General features: G+C 43.4%; 1 protein-coding gene across 2 annotated transcripts in view; it reads left to right on the top strand.

Moving 5' to 3' along the window:
* Positions 1–18,970, top strand: part of MDGA2 (MAM domain containing glycosylphosphatidylinositol anchor 2) — a 544,404-nt gene that overhangs the window by 272,702 nt on the left and 252,732 nt on the right. The gene's annotated exons all lie outside the window — the stretch shown is intronic.

Raw genomic sequence — 18,970 nt, 5'->3', positions numbered from 1 at the left:
CGCGTTTACCTCCTTCACCCTCCCCCCCCCCACTATGTCCTGTTTTTACTTCAATTATAGAAGATTGTGTCAAGATGGGGCCGAGTATATAACCGCTTTGTTGTCATTGCGCCCGCAGTTCTATAATGCGTCGTGTAGTCTCGAAAAAAAACAAATATCTTTAGCTTGATGCCAACTTTGTCCGGTTACTGGCTTTTTGCCTTTCTCTCGGGCTCCTATGTGCTGCGAATGTTAAGCAGCCAACGGCTGGCACAGCGTGCGAATGACAGGAAACGCCGCCGCTGCCGCCATTGCTGTAAACGAATCTGCTTATTTGGAGATAATATACTTTATTTTAGGCTATGTGACAATGTGGCACCACTGACGTCTTACATGAAAAAGGCGCTGACAAGTCCCGGTATGACAGAACCTTCTAGTTTGCTGAAGTTCTTTGTGAAAACGCGTCGGAGAAGTAATCTTGGCAGACTAATGAGCAATCACCGGGCTGTGGTTCGGAGTGGAGAGCGACGTGGTTCCCTTCGTTTTCCCCGCTAATGTAATAGATCAAAGGGAATCGAGAATTATAATGCACTTAAACCACTTTGTCTACAAAACTTAATAGAAGGATTTATTTAGAGGAGTGTGAGTTACAGCAGGAGGAAGCCTTCGGCGTGAAGGTGATCGCCGTGTGCATAGGGGGTTCATTTACTTATGTATGTATTGATCTGGATAAACATCCACTTACAGGTCACCTGTGTGGGTCCAGGTATGATTTGGCCAAATGAGAAAAGCCACATTAATGAATACACAGAAAAGCTGGTACAAAGTCAGTAATGTGCTGATCTGTTTATTGAAAATGGCTACCCACCTTTCATACATAGACTAGTGGAGTACCCGGCGTTGCCCGGTTTTTCCTTCCTAATCCTTGTTGGGGAGGAAAATCAACAAAGGAGGAAGCTTTTGACTTCATATCCCGTCCTCATATATTGTTGTCATATCCCGACCTCATATCGCATCCTCATATCTCAACCTCATATCCCTTCCTCATATCCCGTCATCATATCTCAACCTCATATCCCAACCTCCTATCTCGACCTCATATCCCGTCTTCATATCCGACCTCATATCCCGTCTTCATATCCCGACCTCATATCCCATCCTCATATCTCGTCCTCCTATCCCAACCTTCTATAATGACCTCCTATCCCGACCTCCTATCCCATCCTCATATTCCCTCCTCATATTCCGTCCTCATATCTCAACCTCATATCCCATCCTCATATCCCATCCTCATATCCCGACCTTCTATCTTGACCTCATTTCCCATCCTCCTATCTCGACCTAATATCCGTCCTCATATCCCGACCTCACATCCTGACCTCATATCCCGACCTCATATCCCATCCTCATATCCTGTCCTCACATCCCGTCTTCATATCCCAACCTCATATACCATCCTTATATACCGTCTTGAAATGTGGGCATGTCTTTGTGAGATGGGGTGTGGCTTGCAAGCCGAATTGACACATTCACCAGGAGATCCGGAGCTTTTGGAGTAAGGTGCTGGAAGTCCTATATACTTGCATGGGACTTAAAACAAAATTCCATCTTTTATATAAGGGTGTAGGTAAGGGTTAATTTAACTATCATATATTTTTATTTGACATATAAGTAATATGTGTACCAGGTATTATTGAAATATCTCCAGCCGTACTGAAGTTATGTGGAAACATACATTTCCCATTGATTTGCATGGGACTTTAAACAAAAACCCCGACCCTCAGAAATGGGGGTAGTTAAGGGTTAATTTAACTATCCTATATTTTAAGTGGAAATATAAGTAACATGTCACCAAGTATTATTGAAATATCTCCAGCCGTTTGGAAGTTATGCAGTAACATATATTTCCCATAGACTTGTATGGGACTTTAAACAAAAACCCCGACCCTGGCAAATGGGGGTAAGTAAGGGCAAATTATCTATCCTATGTTTGTTGTTGACATATAAGTAACATGTGGACAAGTTTCATGTTTGTATCCTTAGCTGTTTGGATGTGATGCTAGAACATACACACACACACACATACATACACATTGAGTTTTATATATATATATATATATATATATATATATATATATATATATATGTATATATATATATAGATTATATTGTTTTAAAATACCTACACAGCATTTTCTCACACGATCACAAGAAAACCTCCTCCAGCCCTCATAATCAAGGGAGACCGTCCCAGATTCAAAAGAAACTAATTGTCTCCACTCTCAAGGTTGGTCTTCTTCCCCCTCCAGATACAACCATCTCACGGTCTTGCTCATAGAATCCTTGTTTTTCTGGTATTTAATCATCCAGTTACTATTAACTATTTAGTTTCCACAGCAGTATTAATGGGAATGCTTCACATAATTGATTTTAGTATCATTAAAAAAAAGGCGATGAGTGCTTTCTGGCAGCTGCGATGAATGGGAGGCAATTGACATAAAAAAGTTATAGATTATTACAGTCTTCGGGAAGTAATGGAGTGCGGAGGTTCTTCACTTCTGAGAGTCCAGAGAGTGGACTTGGAGATGTGTGTATATTGTTACTGTAGTTTCTTATCTATACCTCCAGCAGTACACTAAGGCTGTCAAAAATTCACCATCAATCATGATAATGAGGTGACTCTGCTTATGCTGTCTCAGTCAACATAACAAAGCTGGTAAGGGAGCTGTAGAAGGCAGGAAGTATGACCAGATAGTGGACTTGTAGATATGTGTATATTGTTGCCATAGTTTCTTATTTTTACCTCTAGCATTACAAGAGTTGTCAAAAACTCACAATCCCTAATGATAAAGAGGTGACTCTGCTTATGCTGTCTTAGTCTACATAACAAAGCTGCTATGAGAGCTGTAGAAGGCAGGAAGTATGACAAGACATTGTACTTGGAGATGTGTGTATATTATTTCTATTGTTTCTTATCTTTGCCTCCATTAGTACACTAGAGTGTCAAAAACGTTACCATCCCTAATGATAATGAAGTGACTCTGCTTATTCTGTCTCAGTCTAAATAAGAAAGCTGAAAATGGAGCTACAGAAGGCAGGAAGTGTGGCCAAAGAGTAGACCTAGGGATGCATGGAGGACCTTATCTGTCTGTATATCGTTTTTATAGTTTCTTAGATGAATGTGACACATATATATTGGCCCAGGAGATAGCAACAGAGAAGCAAATAGTCTTCAGTATGGCTTCCAGTGCAGTTAATAGTTTATTTGCATATTGCAAGATTGTTCTATGTATCGGGAATGGCAGAACGGATTGGGGGTAAGGAATACATTGTTTTACTCAGGATCACCCATACTAACCACCTGTATATTCAGGTTAGGAAGGTTGGTCCATCTGTCATTTTACCTTTTAGAGGCTTCTGTGGTCACATGATCTGGGGGACTCCCTAAGTGGGCCTTGCAGATGTAAATCAGGGTGTGCCATGTGCCCCTGGTAAAGGAGGTGACAAAGATGGCCTGACATCCAAGAGGTGTACCCAACACTAGTCTTCATATGAATAATTTAGGGGTATTATTTAGACATTGCAAAGCACAATTTATAGATTACTATAAGTATATTTTATTACTCTTTGGTGGTGGAGGCACTCTAGAGCAATTTATGGTGGTGGAGGCACTCTAGAGCAATGTATGGTGGTAGAAACACTCTATAGTAATGTATGGTGGTGGAGGCACTCTATAGCAATGTATAGTAGGGGAGGCACTCTATAGCAATATATGGTAGTGGAGACACTCTATAGCAATGTATGGTAGTGGAGGCACTCTATAGCATTGTATGGTGGTGGGGCACTCTATAGCATTATATGGTGGTGGGGGCACTCTATAGTAATGTATGATGGTGTAGGCACTCTATAGTAATGTATGGTGGTGGAGGCACTCTATAGTAACGTATGGTTGGTGGAGGCACTCTATAGCAATGTATGGTAGTGGAGGCACTCTATAGTAATGTATGTTGGTGGGGCACTCTATAGCATTATATGGTGGTGGGGGCTCTCTATAGTAATGTATGGTGGTGGAGGCACTCTATAGTAATGTATGGGGGTGGAGGCACTCTATTGCAATGTATGGTGTTGGAGGCACTCTATAGCAATGTATGGTGGTGGAGGCACTCTATAGCAATGTATGGTGGTGGAGGCACTCTATAGTAATGTATGGTGGCGGAGGCACTCTATTGCAATGTATGGTGTTGGAGGCACTCTATAGCAATGTATGGTGGTGGAGGCACTCTATAGCAATGTATGGTGGTGGAGGCACTCTATAGTAATGTATGGTGGTGGAGGCACTCTATAGCAATGTATGGTGGTGGAGGCACTCTATAGCAATGTATGGTGGTGGAGGCACTCTATAGTAATGTTTGGTGGTGGAGGCACTCTATAGCAGTGTATGGTAATGGAGGCACTCTATAGCAATTTATGATGGTTGAGGCAATCTACAGTAATGTATGGTAGTGGAGGCACTCTATAGTAATGTATGGTGGTGGAGGCATTTTATAGCAGTGTATGGCGGTGGTGGCACTCTATAGTAATGTATCTTGGTGGAGACACTCTATAGTAATGTATGGTGGTGCAGGCACTCTATAGCAGTGTATGGTGGTGGAGACACTCTATAGTAATGTATAGTGGTGGAGGCACTCTATAGTAATGTATAGTGGTGGAGGCACTATATAGTAAGGTATAGTGGTGGAGGCACTCTATAGTAATGTATAGTGGTGGAGGCACTCTATAGTAATGTATAGCGGTGGAGGCACTCTATAGTAATGTATAGTGGTGGAGGCACTCTATAGTAATGTATAGTGGTGGAGGCAATCTATAGTAATGTATAGTGGTGGAGGCACTCTATAGTACTGTTTGGTGGTGGAGGCACTCTATAGCAATGTATGGTGGTGGAGGCACTCTATAATAATGTATGGTGGTGGAGGCACTCTATAGCATTATATGGTGGTGGGGGCACTCTATAGCAATGTATGGTGGTGGTGGCACTCTATAGCATTATATGGTGGTGGAGGCACTCTATAGCATTATATGGTGGTGGTGGCACTCTATAGCAATGTATGGTGGTGGTGTACTCTATAATAATGTATGGTGGTGGAGGCACTCTATAATAATGTAGGGTGGTGGAGGCACTCTATAGCATTATATGGTGGTGGTGGCACTCTATAGCATTATATGGTGGTGGAGGCACTCTATAGCAGTGTATGGTGGTGGAGGCACTCTATAGCATTATGTGGTGGTGGAGGCACTCTATAGCATTATATGGTGGGGGTGGCACTCTGTAGCATTATATGGTGGTGGAGGCACTCTATAGCATTATATGGTGGTGGAGGCACTCTATAGCATTATATGGTGGTGGAGGCACTCTATAGCATTATATGGTGGTGGAGGCACTCTATAGCATTATATGGTGGAGGAGGCAGTCTATAGCAGTGTATGGGGATGGAGGCACTCTATAGCATTATATGGTGGTGGAGGCACTCTATAGCATTATATGGTGGTGGAGGCACTCTATAGCAGTGTATGGTGGTGGAGGCACTCTATAGCATTATATGGTGGTGGTGGCACTCTATAGCATTTTATGGTGGTGGAGGCACTCTATAGCAGTGTATGGTGGTGGAGGCACTCTATAGCATTATATAGTGGTGGAGGCACTCTATAGCATTATATGGTGGGGGTGGCACTCTGTAGCATTATATGGTGGTGGAGGCACTCTATAGCATTATATGGTGGTGGAGGCACTCTATAGCATTATATGGTGGTGGAGGCACTCTATAGCATTATATGGTGGTGGAGGCACTCTATAGCATTATATGGTGGAGGAGGCAGTCTATAGCAGTGTATGGGGATGGAGGCACTCTATAGCATTATATGGTGGTGGAGGCACTCTATAGCATTATATGGTGGTGGAGGCACTCTATAGCATTATATGGTGGTGGAGGCACTCTATAGCATTATATGGTGGTGGAGGCAGTCTATAGCAGTGTATGGGGATGGAGGCACTCTATAGCATTATATGGTGGTGGAGGCACTCTATAGCATTATATGGTGGTGGAGGCAGTCTATAGCAGTGTATGGGGATGGAGGCACTCTATAGCATTATATGGTGGTGGAGGCAGTCTATAGCATTATATGGTGGTGGTGGCACTCTATAGCATTATATGGTGGTGGAGGCACTCTATAGCATTATATGGTGGTGGAGGCACTCTATAGCATTATATGGTGGTGGAGGCACTCTATACCATTATATGGTGATGGAGGCACTCTATAGCATTATATGGTGGTGAGGCACTCTATAGCATTATATGGTGGTGGAGGCACTCTATAGCATTATATGGTGGTGGAGGCACTCTATAGCATTATATGGTGGTGGAGGCACTCTATAGCATTATATGGTGGCGGAGGCACTCTATAGCATTATATGGTGGTGGAGGCACTCTATAGCATTATATGGTGGTGGTGGCACTCTATAGCATTATATGGTGGTGGAGGCACTCTATAGCATTATATGGTGGTGGAGGCACTCTATACCATTATATGGTGGTGGAGGCACTCTATAGCATTATATGGTGGTGGAGGCACTCTATAGCATTATATGGTGGTGGAGGCACTCGATACCATTATATGGTGGTGGAGGCACTCTATAGCATTATATGGTGATGGAGGCCCTCTATAGCATTATATGGTGGTGGAGGCACTCTATACCATTACATGGTGGTGGAGGCACTCTATAGCATTATATGGTGGTGGAGGCACTCTATAGCATTATATGGTGGTGGAGGCACTCTATACCATTATATGGTGGTGGAGGCAGTCTATAGCAGTGTATGGGGATGGAGGCACTCTATAGCATTATATGGTGGTGGAGGCACTCTATAGCATTATATGGTGGTGGAGGCACTCTATAGCATTATATGGTGGTGGAGGCAGTCTATAGCAGTGTATGGGGATGGAGGCACTCTATAGCATTATATGGTGGTGGAGGCACTCTATAGCATTATATGGTGGTGGAGGCACTCTATAGCATTATATGGTGGTGGAGGCACTCTATAGCATTATATGGTGGTGGTGGCACTCTATAGCATTATATGGTGGTGGAGGCACTCTATAGCATTATATGGTGGTGGAGGCACTCTATAGCATTATATGGTGGTGGAGGCACTCTATACCATTATATGGTGATGGAGGCAATCTATAGCATTATATGGTGGTGGAGGCACTCTATAGCATTATATGGTGGTGGAGGCACTCTATAGCATTATATGGTGGTGGAGGCACTCTATACCATTATATGGTGGTGGAGGCACTCTATAGCATTATATGGTGATGGAGGCACTCTATAGCATTATATGGTGGTGGAGGCACTCTATACCATTACATGGTGGTGGAGGCACTCTATAGCATTATATGGTGGTGGAGGCACTCTATAGCATTATATGGTGGTGGAGGCACTCTATACCATTATATGGTGGTGGAGGCAGTCTATAGCAGTGTATGGGGATGGAGGCACTCTATAGCATTATATGGTGGTGGAGGCACTCTATAGCATTATATGGTGGTGGAGGCACTCTATAGCATTATATGGTGGTGGAGGCAGTCTATAGCAGTGTATGGGGATGGAGGCACTCTATAGCATTATATGGTGGTGGAGGCACTCTATAGCATTATATGGTGGTGGAGGCACTCTATAGCATTATATGGTGGTGGAGGCACTCTATAGCATTATATGGTGGTGGTGGCACTCTATAGCATTATATGGTGGTGGAGGCACTCTATAGCATTATATGGTATTGGAGGCACTCTATAGCATTATATGGTGGTGGAGGCACTCTATACCATTATATGGTGATGGAGGCAATCTATAGCATTATATGGTGGTGGAGGCACTCTATAGCATTATATGGTGGTGGAGGCACTCTATAGCATTATATGGTGGTGGTGGCACTCTATAGCATTATATGGTGATGGAGGCACTCTATAGCATTATATGGTGGTGGAGGCACTCTATAGCATTATATGGTGGTGGAGGCACTCTATAGCATTATATGGTGGTGGTGGCACTCTATAGCATTATATGGTGATGGAGGCACTCTATAGCATTATATGGTGGTGGAGGCACTCTATAGCATTATATGGTGATGGAGGCCCTCTATAGCATTATATGGTGGTGGAGGCACTCTATACCATTACATGGTGGTGGAGGCACTCTATAGCATTATATGGTGGTGGAGGCACTCTATAGCATTATATGGTGGTGGTGGCACTCTATAGCATTATATGGTGATGGAGGCACTCTATAGCATTATATGGTGGTGGAGGCACTCTATAGCATTATATGGTGGTGGAGGCACTCTATAGCATTATATGGTGGTGGAGGCACTCTATAGCATTATATGGTGGTGGTGGCACTCTATAGCATTATATGGTGATGGAGGCACTCTATAGCATTATATGGTGGTGGAGGCACTCTATAGCATTATATGGTGGTGGAGGCACTCTATAGCATTATATGGTGGTGGTGGCACTCTATAGCATTATATGGTGATGGAGGCACTCTATAGCAATGTATGGTGGTGGAGGCACTCTATAGCATTATATGGTGGTGGAGGCACTCTATAGCATTATATGGTGGTGGAGGCACTCTATAGCATTATATGGTGGTGGAGGCACTCTATAGCAGTGTATGGTGGTGGAGGCACTCTATAGCATTATGTGGTGGTGGAGGCACTCTATAGCATTATATGGTAGGGGTGGCACTCTGTAGCATTATATGGTGGTGGAGGCACTCTATAGCATTATATGGTGGTGGAGGCACTCTATAGCATTATATGGTGGTGGAGGCACTCTATAGCATTATATGGTGGTGGAGGCACTCTATAGCATTATATGGTGGAGGAGGCAGTCTATAGCAGTGTATGGGGATGGAGGCACTCTATAGCATTATATGGTGGTGGAGGCACTCTATAGCATTATATGGTGGTGGAGGCACTCTATAGCAGTGTATGGTGGTGGAGGCACTCTATAGCATTATATGGTGGTGGTGGCACTCTATAGCATTATATGGTGGTGGAGGCACTCTATAGCAGTGTATGGTGGTGGAGGCACTCTATAGCATTATATAGTGGTGGAGGCACTCTATAGCATTATATGGTGGGGGTGGCACTCTGTAGCATTATATGGTGGTGGAGGCACTCTATAGCATTATATGGTGGTGGAGGCACTCTATAGCATTATATGGTGGTGGAGGCACTCTATAGCATTATATGGTGGTGGAGGCACTCTATAGCATTATATGGTGGAGGAGGCAGTCTATAGCAGTGTATGGGGATGGAGGCACTCTATAGCATTATATGGTGGTGGAGGCACTCTATAGCATTATATGGTGGTGGAGGCACTCTATAGCATTATATGGTGGTGGAGGCACTCTATAGCATTATATGGTGGTGGAGGCAGTCTATAGCAGTGTATGGGGATGGAGGCACTCTATAGCATTATATGGTGGTGGAGGCACTCTATAGCATTATATGGTGGTGGAGGCAGTCTATAGCAGTGTATGGGGATGGAGGCACTCTATAGCATTATATGGTGGTGGAGGCAGTCTATAGCATTATATGGTGGTGGTGGCACTCTATAGCATTATATGGTGGTGGAGGCACTCTATAGCATTATATGGTGGTGGAGGCACTCTATAGCATTATATGGTGGTGGAGGCACTCTATACCATTATATGGTGATGGAGGCACTCTATAGCATTATATGGTGGTGAGGCACTCTATAGCATTATATGGTGGTGGAGGCACTCTATAGCATTATATGGTGGTGGAGGCACTCTATAGCATTATATGGTGGTGGAGGCACTCTATAGCATTATATGGTGGTGGAGGCACTCTATAGCATTATATGGTGGTGGAGGCACTCTATAGCATTATATGGTGGTGGTGGCACTCTATAGCATTATATGGTGGTGGAGGCACTCTATAGCATTATATGGTGGTGGAGGCACTCTATACCATTATATGGTGATGGAGGCACTCTATAGCATTATATGGTGGTGGAGGCACTCTATAGCATTATATGGTGGTGGAGGCACTCTATACCATTATATGGTGGTGGAGGCACTCTATAGCATTATATGGTGATGGAGGCCCTCTATAGCATTATATGGTGGTGGAGGCACTCTATACCATTACATGGTGGTGGAGGCACTCTATAGCATTATATGGTGGTGGAGGCACTCTATAGCATTATATGGTGGTGGAGGCACTCTATACCATTATATGGTGGTGGAGGCAGTCTATAGCAGTGTATGGGGATGGAGGCACTCTATAGCATTATATGGTGGTGGAGGCACTCTATAGCATTATATGGTGGTGGAGGCACTCTATAGCATTATATGGTGGTGGAGGCACTCTATAGCAGTGTATGGTGGTGGAGGCACTCTATAGCATTATGTGGTGGTGGAGGCACTCTATAGCATTATATGGTAGGGGTGGCACTCTGTAGCATTATATGGTGGTGGAGGCACTCTATAGCATTATATGGTGGTGGAGGCACTCTATAGCATTATATGGTGGTGGAGGCACTCTATAGCATTATATGGTGGTGGAGGCACTCTATAGCATTATATGGTGGAGGAGGCAGTCTATAGCAGTGTATGGGGATGGAGGCACTCTATAGCATTATATGGTGGTGGAGGCACTCTATAGCATTATATGGTGGTGGAGGCACTCTATAGCAGTGTATGGTGGTGGAGGCACTCTATAGCATTATATGGTGGTGGTGGCACTCTATAGCATTATATGGTGGTGGAGGCACTCTATAGCAGTGTATGGTGGTGGAGGCACTCTATAGCATTATATAGTGGTGGAGGCACTCTATAGCATTATATGGTGGGGGTGGCACTCTGTAGCATTATATGGTGGTGGAGGCACTCTATAGCATTATATGGTGGTGGAGGCACTCTATAGCATTATATGGTGGTGGAGGCACTCTATAGCATTATATGGTGGTGGAGGCACTCTATAGCATTATATGGTGGAGGAGGCAGTCTATAGCAGTGTATGGGGATGGAGGCACTCTATAGCATTATATGGTGGTGGAGGCACTCTATAGCATTATATGGTGGTGGAGGCACTCTATAGCATTATATGGTGGTGGAGGCACTCTATAGCATTATATGGTGGTGGAGGCAGTCTATAGCAGTGTATGGGGATGGAGGCACTCTATAGCATTATATGGTGGTGGAGGCACTCTATAGCATTATATGGTGGTGGAGGCAGTCTATAGCAGTGTATGGGGATGGAGGCACTCTATAGCATTATATGGTGGTGGAGGCAGTCTATAGCATTATATGGTGGTGGTGGCACTCTATAGCATTATATGGTGGTGGAGGCACTCTATAGCATTATATGGTGGTGGAGGCACTCTATAGCATTATATGGTGGTGGAGGCACTCTATACCATTATATGGTGATGGAGGCACTCTATAGCATTATATGGTGGTGAGGCACTCTATAGCATTATATGGTGGTGGAGGCACTCTATAGCATTATATGGTGGTGGAGGCACTCTATAGCATTATATGGTGGTGGAGGCACTCTATAGCATTATATGGTGGTGGAGGCACTCTATAGCATTATATGGTGGTGGAGGCACTCTATAGCATTATATGGTGGTGGTGGCACTCTATAGCATTATATGGTGGTGGAGGCACTCTATAGCATTATATGGTGGTGGAGGCACTCTATACCATTATATGGTGATGGAGGCACTCTATAGCATTATATGGTGGTGGAGGCACTCTATAGCATTATATGGTGGTGGAGGCACTCTATACCATTATATGGTGGTGGAGGCACTCTATAGCATTATATGGTGATGGAGGCCCTCTATAGCATTATATGGTGGTGGAGGCACTCTATACCATTACATGGTGGTGGAGGCACTCTATAGCATTATATGGTGGTGGAGGCACTCTATAGCATTATATGGTGGTGGAGGCACTCTATACCATTATATGGTGGTGGAGGCAGTCTATAGCAGTGTATGGGGATGGAGGCACTCTATAGCATTATATGGTGGTGGAGGCACTCTATAGCATTATATGGTGGTGGAGGCACTCTATAGCATTATATGGTGGTGGAGGCAGTCTATAGCAGTGTATGGGGATGGAGGCACTCTATAGCATTATATGGTGGTGGAGGCACTCTATAGCATTATATGGTGGTGGAGGCACTCTATAGCATTATATGGTGGTGGAGGCACTCTATAGCATTATATGGTGGTGGTGGCACTCTATAGCATTATATGGTGGTGGAGGCACTCTATAGCATTATATGGTGGTGGAGGCACTCTATAGCATTATATGGTGGTGGAGGCACTCTATACCATTATATGGTGATGGAGGCAATCTATAGCATTATATGGTGGTGGAGGCACTCTATAGCATTATATGGTGGTGGAGGCACTCTATAGCATTATATGGTGGTGGAGGCACTCTATACCATTATATGGTGGTGGAGGCACTCTATAACATTATATGGTGATGGAGGCACTCTATAGCATTATATGGTGGTGGAGGCACTCTATACCATTACATGGTGGTGGAGGCACTCTATAGCATTATATGGTGGTGGAGGCACTCTATAGCATTATATGGTGGTGGAGGCACTCTATACCATTATATGGTGGTGGAGGCAGTCTATAGCAGTGTATGGGGATGGAGGCACTCTATAGCATTATATGGTGGTGGAGGCACTCTATAGCATTATATGGTGGTGGAGGCACTCTATAGCATTATATGGTGGTGGAGGCAGTCTATAGCAGTGTATGGGGATGGAGGCACTCTATAGCATTATATGGTGGTGGAGGCACTCTATAGCATTATATGGTGGTGGAGGCACTCTATAGCATTATATGGTGGTGGAGGCACTCTATAGCATTATATGGTGGTGGTGGCACTCTATAGCATTATATGGTGGTGGAGGCACTCTATAGCATTATATGGTATTGGAGGCACTCTATAGCATTATATGGTGGTGGAGGCACTCTATACCATTATATGGTGATGGAGGCAATCTATAGCATTATATGGTGGTGGAGGCACTCTATAGCATTATATGGTGGTGGAGGCACTCTATAGCATTATATGGTGGTGGTGGCACTCTATAGCATTATATGGTGATGGAGGCACTCTATAGCATTATATGGTGGTGGAGGCACTCTATAGCATTATATGGTGGTGGAGGCACTCTATAGCATTATATGGTGGTGGAGGCACTCTATAGCATTATATGGTGGTGGTGGCACTCTATAGCATTATATGGTGATGGAGGCACTCTATAGCATTATATGGTGGTGGAGGCACTCTATAGCATTATATGGTGGTGGAGGCACTCTATAGCATTATATGGTGGTGGTGGCACTCTATAGCATTATATGGTGATGGAGGCACTCTATAGCATTATATGGTGGTGGAGGCACTCTATAGCATTATATGGTGGTGGAGGCACTCTATAGCATTATATGGTGGTGGAGGCACTCTATAGCATTATATGGTGGTGGAGGCACTCTATAGCATTATATGGTGGTGGAGGCACTCTATACCATTATATGGTGATGGAGGCACTCTATAGCATTATATGGTGGTGGAGGCACTCTATAGCATTATATGGTGGTGGAGGCACTCTATAGCATTATATGGTGGTGGAGGCACTCTATAGCATTATATGGTGGTGGAGGCACTCTATAGCATTATATGGTGGTGGAGGCACTCTATAGCATTATATGGTGGTGGAGGCACTCTATAGCATTATATGGTGGTGGAGGCACTCTATAGCATTATATGGTGGTGGTGGCACTCTATAGCATTATATGGTGATGGAGGCACTCTATAGCATTATATGGTGGTGGAGGCACTCTATAGCATTATATGATGGTGGAGGCACTCTATAGCATTATATGGTGGTGGAGGCACTCTATAGCATTATATGGTGGTGGAGGCACTCTATAGCATTATATGGTGGTGGAGGCACTCTATAGCATTATATGGTGGTGGAGGCAGTCTTTAGCATTATATGGTGGTGGGGGCACTCTATAGCATTATATGGTGGTGGGGGCACTCTATAGCATTATATGGTGGTGGAGGCACTCTATAGCATTATATGGTGGTGGAGGCACTCTATACCATTATATGGTGATGGAGGCACTCTATAGCATTATATGGTGGTGGAGGCACTCTATAGCATTATATGGTGGTGGAGGCACTCTATAGCATTATATGGTGGTGGAGGCAGTCTATAGCATTATATGGTGGTGGAGGCACTCTATAGCATTATATGGTGGTGGAGGCACTCTATAGCATTATATGGTGGTGGATGCACTCTATAGCATTATATGATGGTGGAGGCACTCTATACCATTATATGGTGGTGGAGGCACTCTATAGCATTATATGGTGGTGGAGGCACTCTATAGCATTATATGGTGGTGGAGGCACTCTATAGCATTATATGGTGGTGGAGGCACTCTATAGCATTATATGGTGGTGGTGGCACTCTATAGCATTATATGGTGATGGAGGCACTCTATAGCATTATATGGTGGTGGAGGCACTCTATAGCATTATATGGTGGTGGAGGCACTCTATAGCATTATATGGTGGTGGAGGCACTCTATAGCATTATATGGTGTTGGAGGCACTCTATAGCATTATATGGTGGTGGAGGCACTCTATACCATTATATGGTGATGGAGGCACTCTATAGCATTATATGGTGGTGGAGGCACTCTATAGCATTATATGGTGGTGGAGGCACTCTATAGCATTATATGGTGGTGGAGGCACTCTATAGCATTATATGGTGGTGGAGGCACTCTATAGCATTATATGGTGGTGGAGGCACTCTATAGCATTATATGGTGGTGGAGGCACTCTATAGCATTATATGGTGGTGGAGGCACTCTATAGCATTATATGGTGGTGGTGGCACTCTATAGCATTATATGGTGATGGAGGCACTCTATAGCATTATATGGTGGTGGAGGCACTCTATAGCATTATATGATGGTGGAGGCACTCTATAGCATTATATGGTGGTGGAGGCACTCTATAGCATTATATGGTGGTGGAGGCACTCTATAGCATTATATGGTGGTGGAGGCACTCTATAGCATTATATGGTGGTGGAGGCAGTCTTTAGCATTATATGGTGGTGGGGGCACTCTATAGCATTATATGGTGGTGGGGGCACTCTATAGCATTATATGGTGGTGGAGGCACTCTATAGCATTATATGGTGGTGGAGGCACTCTATACCATTATATGGTGATGGAGGCACTCTATAGCATTATATGGTGGTGGAGGCACTCTATAGCATTATATGGTGGTGGAGGCACTCTATAGCATTATATGGTGGTGGAGGCACTCTATAGCATTATATGGTGGTGGAGGCACTCTATAGCATTATATGGTGGTGGAGGCACTCTATAGCATTATATGGTGGTGGAGGCACTCTATAGCATTATATGGTGGTGGAGGCACTCTATAGCATTATATGGTGGTGGAGGCACTCTATAGCATTATATGGTGGTGGAGGCACTCTATAGCATTATATGGTGGTGGAGGCACTCTATAGCATTATATGGTGGTGGAGGAAGTCTATAGCATTATATGGTGGTGGAGGCACTCTATAGCATTATATGGTGGTGGAGGCACTCTATAGCATTATATGGTGGTGGATGCACTCTATAGCATTATATGATGGTGGAGGCACTCTATACCATTATATGGTGGTGGAGGCACTCTATACCATTATATGGTGGTGGAGGCACTCTATAGAATTACTATGTAGCTTATTGAAGCCACATATTATTTGTCTGATACATGTTAGGAAGGGTTCTTCCTGCAGCCTTTACCAGTCTTCTAGCCATGGATTGAGGAAATAGAAGTTCACTGTGTAGAAATACAAAAAATAAATAAAAAAATACCACAACTTTCACAAGTGTTCTCAAGAATTCTACAGAGAAGGCGCCTTTGCCATTGCGAATCCCATTTATTACTAATTCTTATCTAACCTTGCTATATTTCTCAGTAGTACTGCTCAGCCAGCCTTTTTTTATTTTTTATTGTATCCGTAGACAGTAAAACAAAAAAAAAAACAAAAAAAAGCAATTACACTTTTCGGGAGATGTGCGAAAATATTTGCTGAATATGAAAATGTTTATCTGTAGTATGCAGAATACAACGGAATATTCCTAGGTGCCGCACTAATAACTCTAGCCGCACCATAGAAGCAGAGTTCACACCTTATCGTGACTCGCAGGCCGTCTGCTGTTTAATCACTCCCCCTTCTTCACGCAAAAGTTTGTTTTCTGATATGGGCTACAACTATCGGATCCTTTTATTTATTTATTTATATCATGCAATAAGGTCTGGGGCAGTGTTTTCCAACCCGGGTTCCTCCAGCTGTTGCAAAACTACAACTCCCGGCATGCTGGGAGTTGTAGTTTTGCAAAAGCTGGAGGCATCCTGGTTGAAAAAAAAAAAAAAAAAAAAAAAAAAACAGGTCTAGGATCACTATGTTTCATACTTCACTTAGTTCAGTAATATATATATATATATATATATGTATATATATATATAATTTTTTTTTATTATTATTATTTTTTTTTAAATAAAAGTCACCCAAGACCCCTCATTGTACAACCATAGAGGTATTCTTTATTGTCAAGATGTCGCTTGATTTGGTTTTATCTGCTCTTTAATTCTGTAGAAATCATAGATCACACATTTTTAACTGTTATAATCCTCCCAGTTCACTGCCCCATGATGATAAACCACCCCCTGCCTTTATTTTTTATTATTTTTTAGTTTTCTACCCTGATATTTCTCTGTATTTTCTGCTCAGTCAGGTTCACAGACTGGGAAGGGGCGTTCCCCAGCAGGCGTGACATCATCTGAAGCCATACAGGGGAGAACTTCCTCCCTCACTCTGCTACACACAGCCCAGAGCAGTTCAGTGTGAGATGAGCTATGATTGGCTAAGGCTGCACACACACCCTCAGCACTCCAGACTGTATTTCCTGATTTTGGACTTCTGCCAGGCCAGCAGGAGTCCAATGTCTGTGCAAGAGATGGGGGGGAAATGTGCTCTGGACAAGTAGGGAGACACCTGTTGGCCGCTATTTTTTTTAGCACAATTAAAACATAGAAAACTTCATTTTTATTTTTTTTTAAACAAAGTACATTAGAAAGATTTTTTTATTTACCATAAGGAGTGCAATAGCAAAAATTCGTTTTAATGAGAGTGCCCATTTAAGTTGAAGTAATGGTGCAGTAGTCTTAGTGGGTTTATAATGTACTCTACAACAGTGTTTCCCAACTAGGGCACCTCCAGCTGTTGCAAAACTATCACTCCCAGCATGCCCAAACAGCCAAAGGCTGTCTGGGCATGCTAGGAGTGGTAGTTTTGCAACAGCTGGAGGTGCATTAGTTGCGAAACACTGCTCTTCAAGGTGGCTCTCTGGAGACTGATGATGTCCTCGGTGCATCCCCAAGTAATTTAAGATGTAAATATAGCAAAAGAGTTATATCCAGGGCTCAAGTCCTGCAGGAATGAATGGGAACGGAGTTCCTTCACTTTTTCCACTGCCGGTACACCGTTCCCATTAGCAGGAGTCGTGCAGGACCAGCCCTTGAGTGGAATACTTGGGCGAGTTCCCAAACTTTTTTTTCCCAGGACTTGACCCCTGGTTATATCCAGCTCACCCTTGGGATTGCGTTTCGGCCCACAGGGCGTCACATTACTTGAGTTCCTGTCGTTTCCCATGGCAACCTAATAAAGAAGTTCCCTGCACGAGTCTGGCGCTGGACATTCTCTTCTTAAGATGTAAATATATTACAGATTTGAGGTGCCTCCTTCCAATTGCTTGTGCAATAACAGGGAAAAGAAGATAACCAGAGGTCGGCTCATACTGAGTAAGAGGGAAGCATTATCACCGAAACACGTCAGCCATATGACCACTAATAAATTCTATAAAAAAAATAAAATAAAATATATATATATATATATATATATGTATAGAAAATTTGAGATGAAAAGTGGCTTTATATATACATATATATATATTGGACTCAGTTATGTAGTGAGCGCCGACCCGAAGGCATCATCTTTTATCTCTGCCTCTGTGCTGTCCGGGGCCATGGTTTGATTTAAACAGATTTGTAAATGATTTCTATTTAGAAATCTTAATCCTTCCAGTACTTATCATCTACTGTATGCTCCAGAGGAAGTTCTTTTCTTTTTGAATTTATTTTCTGTCTTACCACAGTGCTCTCTGCTGACACCATTGTCCATGTCAGGAACTGTCCAGAGCAGGAGCAAATCCTCATAGCAAATCTCTCCTGCTCTGGACCGTTCCTGACATGGACAGAGGTGTCAGCAGAGAGCACTGTGATCAGACTGAAAAAAAATTCAAAAAGAAAAGAACTTTCTTTGTAGCATACACACCTGATAAGTACGGGAAGGATAAAGATTTTTAAATAGAAGTAAATTACAAATCTGTATAACTTTCTGACAACAGTCGATTAAAAAAAAAAAAAAAAAAAAAATTCCACCGGAGTACTCCTTTAAAGACACCCCTTGGTTACCCCTTGTTCCTACGTTAAAAAAAAAAAAAACACCAAACGCTTGTGTCTTACCTGACCCCAGTGCTTTCACACTACATCCCACCCCTCTGCAAGGTCATCGTAATCCTCTACTGTATAGCTCAGCACTACTTAAATTTTACTTTAGCCTTCTCCACGCCAACCGCGGCTCCTTCATGCTACACAATATGCTTTTTGACTTTTCACCAATTAAGTTATTTGGTTCGCTGCTCTTTTTTCCCTGGGAGCGATCATCTTTGATAGTGATGAGACACTCAACTTCCTGACAATAGCAAAGAG

The sequence above is a fragment of the Hyla sarda genome, chromosome 11 (genome assembly GCF_029499605.1).
Source record: "Hyla sarda isolate aHylSar1 chromosome 11, aHylSar1.hap1, whole genome shotgun sequence".
In the NCBI taxonomy this organism is placed as follows: domain Eukaryota; kingdom Metazoa; phylum Chordata; class Amphibia; order Anura; family Hylidae; genus Hyla; species Hyla sarda.
The sequence above is the reverse complement of the archived record's forward strand: the minus strand, read 5'-3'. Positions and strand labels throughout refer to the sequence as shown.